Source organism: Zeus faber (genome assembly GCF_960531495.2).
Source record: "Zeus faber genome assembly, chromosome: 14".
In the NCBI taxonomy this organism is placed as follows: Eukaryota; Metazoa; Chordata; class Actinopteri; order Zeiformes; family Zeidae; genus Zeus; species Zeus faber.
Genome location: NC_137200.1, coordinates 22,589,935 through 22,606,020, shown reverse-complemented (window position 1 = coordinate 22,606,020; position 16,086 = coordinate 22,589,935).

Below are 16,086 nucleotides of genomic sequence, written 5' to 3'. Positions count from 1 at the left end.
GAAACGATTAGTGATTGTTTTGCTTCCACGCCCTCAGAATGGAACCTGACAAATGTATTATTTGCTAATTTCCTGTCTCGCATCTTGTTTGATTCACACACACACACACACACACACACACACACACACACACACACACACACACACACACACACACACAGACACACATTTTAAAGCCCTGTTTGGGGACTTTTGTTTGTATTTTTATTAAAAATATAGATTTTTTTCTTTTTTCTATAGATATTTTATTCTTACTTCATACTTTATTTTTACTATACTACTTGTTTGTAATAGTGATATAATGATAGAACCTGTTTTTTTTCTAAAGCGTTTCAGAAATGAACTTGAACTACAGCTTGTAAATCCCACATACAGCATTTCAACTTTCCATGCAAATTTGGCATAAGGTCTTAAATTGAATTCTTCTTCTTCATCTCATGAGTCTTGTTAAATCTTCTGGAATCACGGAGCCCCCGGTCCAAGCTCCGTCCTTTATCTCTCTTTGCTGAAATACGGATTTTCCTTTTGCTCAGGGTTCAAAGTTCACATGGATCAATATGGCGGCTCGGACACTATTCCTTTTAATTACAGCTTAGATCACTTTGAGATCCGGCCCCCCTCCCTCTATCCATCCCTCTATCCATCATCTATCCATCCCTCTATCTATCCATCCCTCCCTCTCTCCGTCTGTCCATCCACCAATCCCTCTACCCCTCCCTCTATACCTACCTCCATCCATCCCATCATCCATCCCTCAATCCTCCCTTCCCTCCCTCCCTCCCATCATCCCTCCATCCATCCCTACATCCCTCCGTCCGTCCGTCCATCTGTCCGTCTGTCTGTCCACCCATCCATCCCTCTATTTCTCCATCCTTCCATCCCTCCCTTCCTCCCATCATCCCACTGTCCGTCCGTCCCTCCATCCATCCACCCTTTGGGCCTCTTCTTTTATTGTGTGTTTGTTTGAGTGAGTCTACATCTGTGTGATGTGAGTGTGTGTTTCTGTATATGTGCATTTTTATTTCTACGTGTATTTCTTTGTGTGTGTTTCTATTTCTGTGGTGTGTCTGTGGGTGTGCGTGCGTGCGTGCGTGCGTGCGTGCGTGCGTGCGTGCGTGCGTGCGTGCGTGCGTGCGTGCGTGCGTGCGTGCGTGCGTGCGTGCGTGCGTGCGTGCGTGTGTGTGTGTGCGCGTGTGTGTGTGCGCGCACCACTTAGCGCCGGTAACAAGAGTCAGAAGCCTTGCGCCGTACTTGCTCTATTTCATACCTCGCTCCTTCTCTCTGACTTCCTCTCTCTCTTTCCCCCTCACCTTTGAGCAGCCTGCTCAGCTCCCCCCCCCCCCCCCCCCCCCCGTCTCCCCCTGCACCCTGATGCATTCACCCTGTCAGTGATACACATGTAGTTCACAGGTTACGATCGATACCGCTGTGTACCGCTCTTCCCTCCACTCAGTCCCGGCCGAGGATTCTGGGTAATTGGGATGCAGCACGTCTCACCAGATGTCCAAGTGTTCGGTGTATATACACATACTTATGTGCATTTTCCAGGTTTATTCTCGGGGTTATTGCATATTGGCATTTTATCTCTCTATCTGTCCATCTGATGTCCATTCTGCAGAGGAAAATTCTCGGTCGACACTCAGAGGCCGAGTCGGCCGTTCTGAGTCCTCGCCCTTACGTGCAGTTCCCCGTTCGTCGGGTTGCGGTCGCCCAGTTGAAATTTTAGGCTGCGAGTGAGCAGCACGTTGTCTTTTCTTCCTCCGGCTCAGGTGTCCTGGACTCCCATCAGCCTCTCCCCCCCTTCTACCCCCCTTCTCCCCCCCTGTCCTGTCCTTCCTCTCGCTGTCTGGGAATGATTTGGGTTGTTTGAGTCGTCTGGGTCTCGGGTGCACACGCAAAGGCTCTTGGGCTGCGGGCCCAGAACCCTGTGCAGAACCAGAACCCAGCGAGCGGTCCAAGTCCACTGCGGTCCAGCTGCACCCCCCCCTCCCCCATCCCCACATCCACCACCACCCTTGAACCCCCCCCCCCCCCCCCCCCCCACCACCACCACCACCACCACCACTGACCCCAACTAGAACCCGGCTCTGCCCGGCTCGCCTGTTCGCAATTAGGCTGTGTTTGTCTCCGTTTCCTGCTTTCATCTGATCTGTCCGCGGGGGGGGTGCGGGTGCGTGCGAAGGTGTGTTTCTCCTTCAAGGTGTGTGTGTGGGGGGGTGGGGGGGGGGGGTGGGGGGGTGTTGGCATCGGCCGCTGGCTGCATCTGAAAGTCATTGGAACCGGGAATTATTTCCCCCCGTGGATTTGCTCCCCTTTTGATTCGGTTACACGCCGAGCTCGACGGCGCACAACACCGCATGCGCACGACCAGGCAGCCTCGGATACCCAAACCCCTATCGCCGCATGTGAACTTGAAATTAATTGATGCAAATCGGAAAATAATAATAATGAAAAAGCAAACAAGCAAATTGCATTTAATGAAAAATAGGTAAATATTATTAGTGGTCGACTGAAAACCCGATGGGTTTATCAACATCCGGGGCCGATATTTAGAGAGCGGGGTGGTCGATGGCCGATGTATAATGCTGATATCATTGTTGTTGTTTTCTTTTTTGCATCTGATAAAATACAACAATTTACAGCAACAAACAACAAACAAATTGCTAAAGTTAAATGAACATTTATTAAACACTAACGTTATTGTCTGTATTTTCTCTGCAGTGCACGTTTGGATAAAAAAAGTATCAACTGAATAAATGTAATAAAAAAATTGTTGATGAAAAATTAATACATTTAGTGCACTTACTGTAACTACAGCATTTATCAGAAGATAGCAGCTGAGAAAGAATGAAAATTTGTAAACTTACAAATAAAAAATACATAAACACTGGAAGTGTGCACAGTAACAGCCAACAGCATCGCTTTGTTTTTGGTCCCAACAAACGTTTATTTAACAGCAATGTCTTTATTCACAAAAAAAATAAGTGCACATCTCTGTTTGCTTGAGTAGATCTGCACTCTGCTTATTATATTAGATAAAAATAAATGTCCAAAAGTAATTAAAAAACTAGACTAGACTTTTCTTCTATTTATTAATTGCATGGAGGCTGCAGATGGAGGTGGTATGGCATGGTGCGGTTGGTCTGCTGATTAGGTAGCAGCTCCAGGTTATTACTTGTATAAAATTCTTATCTGTAATAACAGACACAAAATAATTTAGTTCAATATAATTTATTGCAGTCTTTGTACATCACCAAAAGAGCAACATATCGTCAAGCTTGTTTGATTTTCCAGTCGTACCTCCCCCAGCGCCGTTCCCGTCTCGGTTCCATGTGATAAATCGGTGCATCTCTACGCTCTACCAGTCAGCACGGCATAGTCAACATCCATGCTGAGGGCAAATTCATACGGGTGTACTTTCTATACCGTTTACACCATCCACCCCTACACAGACATTTTTTGTTTATCGGCCTCGTGAGCGCAGGCATCAGCCGATGTCAACGAACTCATAATGCAGATAATCGGCCCGATTAATCGACCACTAAATATTATTCCCATTTTCAGATTTGGTCATAAATTTCCGACCTTGAAGGATCACGATCACTCCTCCGCAAATTATTTTCAAGCATCATCAATCCACACAGTAGTTTGGGGCCCTTTTCAATGGATTCATTAGCATTCATCAGCGGGTGATTGCTCTGGAGTTACTGCTCTTGAATTTGCTTCATTCTCAAATGATTCTCGAATAACTAACTCACAGTTGCTTCGTTTAGAAATGGTCGTGACATTACGGAGCATGGACACCCTGGACTCCTTCTCCGGGCTGGAAGGTCTTTGGAGAAAATCTGAGCGATCGAGCGCTTCCCAAGGCCATTCAGTGAGATTCCTACCCCTCTCCCCTCACTGGCGGTTTGGCCCAGGCTTCTTTTCCAAATGTCTCCAGTTCTCTCAGATTTGAAGAGTTCCTTCCCCCAGCAGCTGTTTTCCGATCTGCCCACAGGTGTCCTGAGAACAATGGGATTTGGACGCTGGCCTCTCCTGAATCGTCGTCCAGCGTTTTGTTTTGAGCCACTCCTTTGGAGCTTTGGGTCATTGTCCTGCTGGAAGGCCAATGGCCTTCAAGGGCGAGACAGGGTTCAACACCACCCTCCAAAATACCCCTGGTCCCGATCTCTTGGTTTCCCGATGCCGTGCTCAGAGTCAAGGCAACCCGGCAGCAGAATACCTGCAGTGCCAGGTCAATGCACCGTAGCGGTCAAACACAGCAAACCCCGATGATACCACCTCGTCATACCACTTCCACCGACGCCCCTCTTCCGTTCACGCTCTGACCACAAAGATCTTCTTTGAACCATCTGCTTCCGTTGGCATCAACGCAGGAAGTGGTTACAGGCTCAAAGCAGACGCAGGATGACATTCTGAAGAATTAGACCTAAACCTCAGGATATAACTATGTAATAATCCGGAGTCCGAAGCTCGGCTGGAATCCCTTTTTTGCGGTCGGCCGAGGTTCTTCCTCTGCCACCTGAACGATCCTTTGACCAATTTCTTCCGTCTTGCGGCCCGGTCCAGGGTGGGTGTCTACAGGGAGGTTGCCATCGGCCTTGAGCTTCCAGGGCACATTGCCCACGGTGGGCGGGTGGGAGGCAGTGGGAGGGTGACACACCTTTATTTCCACAGTATATGGGGTGAGATGAGGTTTCTGGGACGTCTTTGTTCGTCCATATGGTTCATGTGGTATTTGTTGTTGTGGCCTCCTCTCTGTAGCCATGACTTCACATAAACACCTTGCATCATTGTCATCATACTCCGACTCTCCCTCCACCCCCCCCTCCATCCATCCTTCCTCCATCCATCCTCCCTCCATCCATCCTTCATGTGGAGCTCCAGCGTCTCTCTGGATGGTTGGATCTTTTCCTTTTCTCACCTCTTCCTTCTCCGTCCCTCATTCCTTCCTTCTCTCTCTCTCTGCTGCCCGTCCCCCTCTCTCTCTCTCTCTCTCTCTCTCACTCTCTCCATCCATCCCTCCCTTCCTCTTTCCCTCCCTCTTTTCCTCCTTCCCCTTCCCTCATTCTCTCTTCCCCCTTCTTCCCTCCATCTTCTCTCCTTCTCATGTATCTCTGCATTTCTCCCTCTTTCCCTCCCTTCATTCCTCCCTCGCTCTCCCTCCCTTTCTTTCTCTTCCTGTCCTTCTCTTCTTTCTTCGATCTCCTCTCTCCCACTTCCCTCCTTCTCTCTCTCTCTCTCTCTCTCTCTCTCTCTCCCTCCTTCTCTCCCTTCCTCCTTCCCTCCTTTCACCCTCTCTCTCTCCTCACCTCCCTCTGTCCTTAACCTCTCTCTCTATCCTTCCCTCTCTCTCTCTCTGTCTCTCTCCCTCCCTCCTCACCCTTTACCTCTCCCTGGTTGACAGCTTTGCCTCCCCCTCTTAATTGATGTCACAGTTGATATTTGGGATGGATCGTGTTCCTCCGCTGAATAAATCAGATTATTTTGTCTCGGTGGTAATTAAATCCCAAGCAAAGCTTGGTCCAAGTGTAACATATAAATAGGAAAAACAAATGTTACATTTCCAGCCGCCGGTGATTTCAGCTCGCCAAATGTTTAATTCACATTATTACTGAAACTTTACTGAAAGCGCCAGAACCAAGAACCAAAATCTGTCCGTGATTCTGGTTATCCTAAGTGTATGTTCTATTTATTTTGTCTCTATAAGGATTGTCACAGTAAAGTAGTGCAATTTTCTGACCTGTATTACAGTTCTGATCAATATGTCATAATATCTACATTTATGAGGCTCTGTTCTCCCAATATTCATTGTGAATGTCGTTGTTGTTTCAATGGATTTGCATTTAATTTGGGTTTTTTTTGTGTCGCACTTTGAATTAGTTTTGTATTTTTTTCACGTGCTCAAAAGAAGTACATTTACTGCACATGTTGTTGTTTTGTGAATTAATGAATTAGGATGGTTCAAATCTTAAATTGTGTTTGGGATTTAAGTTACTAAGGATGTGGTAGTCAAAATGAATTCCAAAATCTTGGAAACATCAGTTTCCGATGTACTAGGTTTTTATTTTTTATTACTGAAGAGATGAGATAAATCATTTTTTTCTAAATTTTAAATAGATTTTTTTGCAGTGCACACACACACATTTACACACCGTTCATGCCCCGCTCTTTTTTTTTTTACGTGCATGCTCGTGCTCACGCACGCACACACACACACACACACACACACACACACACACCCGGTGCCTCCAGCAGGCTGTGAAGGTAGGCGGCCCCGGGGCCACCAGTGTCCTTCTGAAGCAGCCTCTCTGTTCGGCCCCCGGTGGGACGGGAGGTCCTTTAAGGAATAGTTTTGATTTTTTTGAAGTTTGTCCCCGTTTTCTACTCACCCCACATGTAGTAGTAGGTCGGTTCCAGCCTTTTCTCCAGCTGGACGCTCCATCCCTCCATCAGGGAGGGATCGGGTATCAATGCAAGTAATGGGGGACAACGCTTGCTTCGAGGAATCTTGCCTGTACCTCGGCTCAGATATCACACTTTCTAACAATTCCACTGTTCCGGAAAAGCTTAACGTGTCACGGTCGCCTGCAATGCTTTGTCTATTGGTGACACCATGTCAAGAGAGCGAACGTCTCATTAAATATTTCTATTTACTTTACTTGACATATTATATTTTAAATACTGTAGTTGTCTCTCATAACACAAGTTATACTGTGCCGAGCACTATTCAGATGTTTGTATTTTTGTGGACCAGGATCCCTACCCCCCCGTATCTCCTATCTGCTGTAATTCAATTCAGTTGTGTGTTTGTACGGAACCAGTACCGCCAGTGTCGGAATGTAAACTTACACTGGGTGGCCGCGTACACACTCTGGTCGTGGCCATTTTAGTCGTTCTTGCCTTCACAGTTGTCTCCTGGCTTCTTAAAGTCCAGATCTGTAATTACAGTGTGTTGCCCCCATAGTTGAAACTCTGCTGCCCTCGATGGGCTTAGGTGATTTATCGAAATAGAGATATATCTAGTGGAATATGTTGTCCGTGTGAAAACTGATTCTCTAAATCCCCAGCGTAGCCCTGCAACCACATTTCATATTCTTTCAATTGAGTAAACATCAGTTGCAAATTGAAAGGAATTCTGTCGTGAATCGTGAAATTGTTAATTCAATTATCAGCCGTGATACTGTCAACTTGGGAAGTAAACGACGGCTGCTTTGTTTTTCCACTTGTAAACATTCAAAGCCGTGTTGCAGGGGCCGTCTACCTTCAACGGCAATCTGGACATCACATGGTTTGACAGAGCATTTTTCCGGTGCAGCATTTACTCCCACCGTCAGAGTTTATTTGGTTTGTGGGAGGCACAAAGCCGTCTGGGGGTGGGGGTGAGGGTGGGGGGTGGTGGTGGAGGGAAGTCTGTGTGTAGAAATAATAAGGCAGACAGTGTTCCTTTACCGAGGGCAGAGGAACGCCAGATTGAAACAGATACGGACGAAGGGGGTTAAATGAGGTCGGACTGAAAGAGCCTAACGGTGCATGAAAGGCAGAAAGGGAGGGGTGGGGGGCAGTGAGTTTGCCAGGTTTAAAAAAGACATTAAAAAAAAAAGGGGGTGAGGCAGGGAGAGTGAAAGAAAGAGCCAGAGAGAGAGAGTGAGGGATTGGTCAGAGAGAGAGAGAGAGAGAGAGAGAGAGAGAGAGGGTTTTAGGACACCGTCCAGTCAAAAGCGAGGACATTCTCCAGCGCTGTCATGTGCGACGCCTGACGAGACACGGCTGAAGACATCCCAACAGGCAGGCGAAGAAGAAGAAGAAGAAGAGGAAGGTGACCGAGAAGAAGGGAAAGAAGGAAAGAGAGCAGGGACCCGTGACAACAGCAGGGCGAAAAAGCTGAAAATCAGTTTGGATAAAACAGCTCGGACACTATTTTGTACATTACATCATTCTTTCGCAGAGGCTTTTGTCCAAAGCGACCGACAATTACTGGTGCACTGATGGACGCAGCCATCAGGAGCAGTTAGGGGTTAAGTGTCTTGCTCAAGGACAGCTAGCAGGCGGAACCGGGGATCGAACCAGCAACCTTCGGATTACTTGACGACCCGCTCTACTTTCCGCTCCTCTGGTCCTTTCCTTCGGCACGCTGAATCGCTCGGGGACCGAGGAGGGAAGGATGATCAAGTCCAGCTGGTTCTACGTCAAGTTCAAGTACAACGAGAAGGTAGGTCCATCGCAGAGGCTTTTGATCCCAACGCAGTGATCGCCGTCTCAGAGGTACCGATGCTCTCCACAGAGGTCTATTCTGTATGGCTCTATTCTATAAAGTTGCACAACTTGGAAAGAACTTGGAGGGGTTATTTCGAATTCAAATCGCGTTAGTTACTTTGGTAGAGCGGAGGTTAAATAGTAATGCGCTCTCTAATTTCACACACGGGAACGTCGGCTTCTGGGAGCTGACTGTGCTTGTACGCTTGAACTTAATATTTCAGGGAAAGTCGGGCTAATGCGCCAAAAGTGCATGGGTTATGTCCTGTGCAATTAGCTCAGTAGTATTGCATATTTTATAGTGAGCATGATTGCTTCGCTGAGAAGCACTTCTTCTGGTTTAATGTGAACTACCATCAGCAGGGCCCACTTCATGTCTTCATCAATTATTTTATCATATCTACCAGTGGAACAAAATTTGACGCACTGGTTGAACTGTGAAGCCATTTAACCTATATAAGTACGTTTTTTATGACAAACTTTTTCCTTGTTGAGATGGAAGTTAGAATTTATGACCACCCGAGTAACCGGGGTCATGAGAGATTCTGTTGGCCGGTGTTTAAACTGTCTAAGGGATATCTTACTGGTTCATATTCTCAGAGGAAAAAAGTTATTTTCCTGAAGTTCCAGGTACAGGTGCCGTCAGGTGTTATCCTGTGGCATTTTGAATGGGCTTTCAGGTTTTGTCCAGCTTCCCTGTGGTCCCCCCTATTATGGTGGGTAAGTCAGCATGAGCCAAGTGGCCACATGGGAAGATCTCCTATCAGTGCCTGAGGTGCTCTTGTTCCATCTGGCCTGCCATCTTTAAATCTCTGACATGGAGATGCGCTGAAGACGACAGACATTAAGTAACTCCTGGAGCAACTGCGCATCCGTAATGTGTCTTTCGTCTATGTAGTCTCATTTATTGTCGTCATGTGTTGACGCCTGAGAAAGCAATGCAAAAATAATGGACTAAATTGCATCACATTACGTCTTTATATCAATGTGGTGTGGGGATGGTCAGTCTGTCGTCACCCTAGGGGAAGGAGGATGGTCGACCATGCTGCTCTGGGGAACCAGATCTTCTGAAAAGGGACCAGTTAATTTTTTTGGAGCATTTATTTGTTTCAGGTATGGAAACCCTGTTTCAGAGTCTGGTGTTTTATTATTTAAGGTATTGGAACCCTGTGTCAGAGTGTGGTTTTTAGGTATGGTAACCCTGTTTCATATTCTGCTTTAAACATTTATTTTTTCATTTTTGTTCTCTGCTTGCGCCTTGGGGGGGGGGGGGGGGGGGTAGGCAGGCTTTGGCCAGATTTCAGCCCTGGCCTCAGTTTGGTGTTGGGGGTATGTGGTGTGGGGATGGTCTGGTTGAGCAGCCACACCTGCCCTGGATCTAGGTGATTGGGTAGGAGTGGCTGCATACCTCGTTGGTTGGTATAATGAGCAGCAGGTTAAAACACCCACCCCCACACTCACTCAGGATAGGAGCCCTGTCATGACATGTTCTATCTGCTCCTGGCTAATTCCACAAGCCTCCTCTCTACAAATAAACTGGTGTCTACAAATCATCGTCTTCTGTGTCTCTGTGCCGGAGGGACTTGAAAATGCCACTTGGGTGGCGTGTGGCAGGCAGAACTGCCACAATCAAATAAGCAAAATGTCATCAAGAAGCAAAACCAAAGGACTGACAGTATCGCTGAAGGTAAGCAGCTGGTTCTAATGTCTGTGGATGTCATCAGCGGAGACAGGGTTATTTGTGTCTAAACTGCACGTCTCATACCAAGGTTGAACCGTTCCCGTTAAGGTTCATCTCCCAAACCCCTCCAGCGTGTTTTGCCCGCATCAGTTTGGGAGACCGTGACATGTCAACCACGTGTAAAAGCAAAGCAAAGGATGGAAGTGACACACTCCATTCCTTTCTTTTCCGCTTGTTGCATCCGTCAACCGGAGCCCGGGCAAAATTATGTGTGAACGCTTCTACTTCACTGCTGATCTCGAAGAGTAGAAATGAGAGGGAGGTGAAAGAGGAGAGAGGGAGGAAATGGAGTGGATTGAAACGGAAAAGTGCGAGAAAAGATGGCAATTACTGGGAAATGAAATATACATTTATCAAAAACATTGGCGAGGAAGCATAAATTAAGATACAGTGGGTCCAGCTGACTTGTAATGGAGGGCATTGATCTTGTTGATTCTGGGATCTCTCGGATTTGGTGCTCGGCCCAAGTGCTGACACTCCAGACAGCATTTGATTATAAAGATATTAAAAATTCAACAGTTTCATCAGCCGGTACAATAGCTCATGTTACAATAATAGGCTAAGCTCTATATTTATAAAAAAAATAAAATATATATATATATATATATATATATATATATATATATATATATATATATTTTGAGAGGGAGACCTTCTTCCTTTCTTTCCTGCCTCTTAAGCAGCCAAACCGACGTGTGGTTTGGGTGTTGATGTATCATGTGATTGACAGGGCCCCCTTTCAGTGGTGTACAAAAAGGAAGTGACCTTAACCAGGCGCTGCTGTTTTTGACTGACTGACTGACTGTCTTCTCTGTTGCCCCCTGGCCTCGGCTCTGGAAGGGTAAAGGGCAAGAAGGGAAGGGCGCGAGGCAAGCTGTTCTCTGAGGTCAAGCTGTTCTCTGCCCACGGTGGTCGCTCAGCCTAGGGGAGTGGGTCATTGCTATTGCTGCAAGCGTCCTTGGGTCCCTTAAAAGGCGCTATAGAAATGCAAGCCATTATTATTTATTATTACCCCCTATATGTGGGCTCTTCTCCTGGAGTGAGAGGTTTGATAGGGGTTGGGCATGAAATGGTGGAGGGAGCGGGAAAGGAAAGGGGAGGTCGGTTACATTCCAGTGAGTAGAACGAACGGAAGGATCAACTGTGCTACCCTGCTGCTCCCTGGTTCTGTTCTGAGCTGTTTGGCAACTAATCCGCTACAAGAAGCCAGCGGGATAACTCAGAGGCCAACAGAGACCTTGACCCACACTGGAATAATTCAATTTAACACTTACTCAGACTCTCTCCCTCTCTCTCTTTTTGTCTGTCTTACAAACCAAAACACACCAACTGAGTGTCCACACAGCGGGCGCCTCCCCTGGCCAAATTACTGTTCCGACAGAGATGCATTTGCATGTTTGGTGTTAAGATGAGGCTGTTGTCGTGTTACATTGATGAAAGGTCATTGCATAATGTCATTTTCATTTCCATTCGTTTTGAAGATGATGGTGGAAGAAGCCCTTGGTCTCATTCTAACCTTCTCACCGGTTTTATTCTCACATGAACTGTGAGCCAGCATCCCAATAGACCGATGGAGACTATTTATCAAAACCAAGTACTCCTGGGGAAAGATGCTGGTCTTGGAAAGTAAATCGCACTTTGTTATCTGGAAATATCTGAGGAAGCAGCGTCAACGTAATGAAAGCTGCAATATCTGGGTCAGAAACTCAGGAGCCAATGCCTGCGCGATATTTTAGTCAGAGCGAGAACAGATGATGTTTGAGAATGTCATAAAACATTGCCGTTACTGTTGCTAAAGTCACATCATACTGTGACGGCAGTATCTGGTAAATGCATAATCAACTGCTTTGTCATTATAGTTTACATGGTTTAAGTTGCAACATGAGTATTTTCAATTTATATTGTGAAGAGAAATGGCAACAGAAGGCCACAATGCTTATTAGAATTTTTTTCCCACTAACTGGTTTTTGACGAGCGGCCCATCAAGGGTGGGGTGACGTTAGTGTTTTATGGGGGTAGTTAGTTGTTGATTCTTGCCTTTCCACATCTTTGAGTCCAACTTTGTGTTAGTGGTTGGATCTGAGTTGTCAGCAGATACTCTGTACTTAACATGCCAGGGTGCCCGGGAGCGGGGCTTGGCTTCTTGAATAGCAGGGTCTGTAATGAATATAATGACTGTGGGTGTGGGCTGGGACTGTAATGCAGTCTGATATGATGGCATTGAATTCTACCTGACAGTCACATGCTGTGGCAGCCTCTCCTGGGTGGCATTACACTCAAACCTCAAACAGAAAGCCAGGAAAAAGGCTTAAACTTATTTTGTGTACTCCTTTGGCCCTTGGAAGATTGAGCTTGGAAGAGGCAATACTGTACAGTTGTAAATTGTAAAATGGCAAAAGACTGTTTAGGAGCTTGGGTAGGAGCACACGATAAAGAAAGTAGAATGTATTTTCCATTTCCTTGAGACTACATCAGGGTGATGGTTCAAGTCTTTCGAAAACCTTTAAAACCAAAGATCTCCTTAAACATCCCTGGTTTGACCTTAGAGAAGTTGCTGAATGACAAAGAACTTCTAAGAACCTGAAGATTACAGTAGTCTCATTCCAGCCACTAAACTTCCCCTCCGTTGGCCATACAGAGACCGATCACAAACTATTGAGTGGAAACTGGAAGAGAATTATAGAACTCTCCTCCTGCATTTTTTTCAGATGTTATTTTTGGTGGTGCCCATAAACCTTTATTGCATTTTCCTTTATGATGTTGTGCCAAAGTTCATGTGACCTGCGTCCATAATATATGGATCTAATAGATGCTCTAGCTCTTCTGGAGGTTGTCAGTCCCTCTCATAAACACAAAAAACAGCACATGACACAAGAGCTGAGGCGAGTAGCCATGGTTTACGGCTGCTTCCTGCTTCAGGTGGGTTTTTTGTTTGTTTTGTTGCTCCCACCATCCTGCGTGTGCCTGAGTGCACTCTGTTTCACCTGGATCAATAGGTTGATCTCCATAAAAGTTTCACCCCTGTGCCCATCCGTCGGCGCATGGAGGAATTTAGCTACTTCGGTGGAGCCGTCTTAGGCAAGACAGTTTAATTTATTGATTAAAAAGCAAAACAGCAAAACTTTGCCAACCCCCCCCCCCCCCCCCCCCCCCTCCGCTGACCTGCAGCAGAAAAGCTTGCTTACTTTACAGACGCATTGAAATTCTAGGAGTGTTCCACAGCTCGCCTAAGGGATTACCGGCCAAATCCCTGCAAACTCCAGATGTTTTTCCCAGGCACCACGTGGCGAGGAACCATGGCACATCCCCTGTAAGCATCTGTCAGACAAAAGCCTCCGCCTCAGAGGAGAACAACAGGAGCTTAGAGGAAGCCAGAGTAGCACGAAAAGGCAGATCTTCTCTCCATTAGACCTATTTGTTCACAACGAGCTAAGTGGGTTCTTGTAGTGTCTGGCTGATCCCCAAGCCTCAGGGTGGACTGGCATAGAACTAAGACACTCGCTATCGGGATGAGGCTCTCGGGATGGGACCATAACAACAGCTGCTTGGTGCCTGCAGGTGTAAGGTCTCTTCACATGTCCTTGCTAAGTAGGTACTGGTACCGGTACCGAGGAGTAACAGTTGGCATTGTAGTGTAGCTCAGAATTGTATAAAACAAGATGATGAAACCATTTTGCTACAGGTCGACACTACAATTTTCACTCGAGAATCTAATCTATACAAAGACTCTTTGCTACCGAAAGCCGATCCACTTATTATTTGCATTGAAATTAATTGAATTCGGTGGAGAACACAAATGCTGGTGTGATTAGGGTCTTACAGCCCTTCCTTGTTGCATCATCAAAAAAAAAACAGTCCAATCGCTGAGACGCCCTCACATCCTAAGCCACATAAACTGTGAGTTGAAGAAAAATCTTGGTATTTCTCAAATTGATTCGGTATTGAGAGAGTAGGTATCTTTTAAATAGTTTTAATATAATCTTTTCAATTGATTGCACGATGGGGCCATCGTGACCATGTTGTTCGGCGATACGGTTGCCCTATAACCTATCAACTTAAAATATTCTGATGCCAATCATTGGGGTCGACGCCAAAATACAGGTAAAGATATACCGAGAGTTCTCCTTTTAAAGCTCACTTGATAGAGGTTACTGTATTTTGGGTTGAAGGACGGCGTCTTCACATGAGAATATGATGAAAAACCATACGTAAGAATAAGTAAAAGACAGCTTTACTTCACCAGAGTTCCCTTTGCTCAGGGCATTTATACTTTCACTTGGTACAGGATACTTCTTCTGCCGTGTCCAAAACAAACAGTTTTAAATTGATAGATTCAACCAATGATGTGTGCGGGCTGCGGTGTCTCCCACCAGCCCTCCTCCAGCCTCCCACCAAAAACTCTCCTCCAGCCTCCCACCAGCCCTCCTCCAGCCTCCCACCAACCCTCCTCCAGCCTCCAACCAAAAACTCTCCTACAGCCTCCCACCAGCCTACCTCCAGCCTCCCACCAACCCTCTTCCAGCCTCACACCCACCCTCCTCTAGCCTCCCACCAACCCTCTTCCAGCCACCCACCAACCCAGCCCCAGCTCCCCTTCCAACCCTATTCTAGCCCCCCGCCAACCCTCCTCCAGCCTCCCACCAACCCTCCTCCAACCTCCAACCAAAAACTCTCCTACAGCCTCCCACCAGCCTACCTCCAGCCTCCCACCAACCCTCTTCCAGCCTCACACCCACCCTCCTCTAGCCTCCCACCAACCCTCTTCCAGCCTCCCACCAACCCAGCCCCAGCCCCCCTTCCAACCCTATTCTAGCCCCCCGCCAACCCTCCTCCAGCCTCCCACCCACCCTGCTCTAGCTTGCCACCTCCACACCCGGGCTGTTGGCTCTGGCCGGGTGTGGATCACTGAGCACTGGCGAGATGTCCCTAAGTGTAGCCACCAGATACGGTCCTGACAGAAGGTTCAGGATGACTGACCAGCCGACTGGAAAGAGCGCCTCGACGCTGCTTCCCTGTCACCTTTTATCACCATCCCTCACGACCTAAAGGACGGTTTAAGGATCCGATTCATCTGTTTACACCAGTAGAATCCTTCCATTTGACAAGTGACAAGGATGGTTCAGCTGTCCGAAAATAATGCATACAAGCTCTGTCTGTTTTTTAAAATGATTTTTGTTGTTTTTGCTTGTTTGCGAGGCTAGGCAATGTTAGTATTTGTGTACTTTCATTTTTCTTTGTTAGATCGATATATAGATACTTCATTCAACCGCAGATGGAAATTGCAGTGTCACAGTAGCTCACAATAAAAAATAGGAAATAATAATAAAGTTATCAGAATAAAAACATTTAAAGGAAAATGACAATATACAATAAACCCCTAAATTCTACAAGATAGAACAATTAAAAATGTACAATAAATCAAAAAAATATCCATAACCAATTAAAGATAAGTCAGAAGAAGAAACCTAAAAATGATCAAATATAATAAATAAAAATATACACAATAGGCAATAGCTAAAACTTAAAAATTAACAATAAAAAATAAACCTAAAAATAAACTTGCCACCGACCAAGCGACAGCCGCTGTGCGACTCCTTCTATTTATCCTCTTCTCTTTTCACATTCCTCTCCTCACATTACGCCTGTTTGTGATTGTCGTGGTTGCTCGGCTGCTGCGCCGGTCATTCCACAAACTGGAATCGGATGCGTCCTCTACCGCCCCCCTGGAGGCCGGTCGGGTGTATTACCTACACGGGGACGTAGGAGCACAGGGCCGAGGTGTGTCGCCCGGAATTCTTTTCGCAAGCTGCAGTTGTGGTACTGCACGTTGCGGTGAGGCGGCGGTGAGGCGGCGGTGAGGCGGCGGTGAGGCGGCGCTGCAGCGCTATAGCAGGCAACAACAGGAAACCCAGGGGAGGGCCTCCCAAATCTCTCTATCACCACTTCCATCTCCTACGATCATCTTATCCCTGCAGGGATGTAGGAGCGCACGTTCAGTTTGAGTTTGCACCACCGTCCCATGGGCCGTTTGCATTTGCGTTCACATACATACTTTGTTTTTGGCCCTAACTTACCGAACATACCAA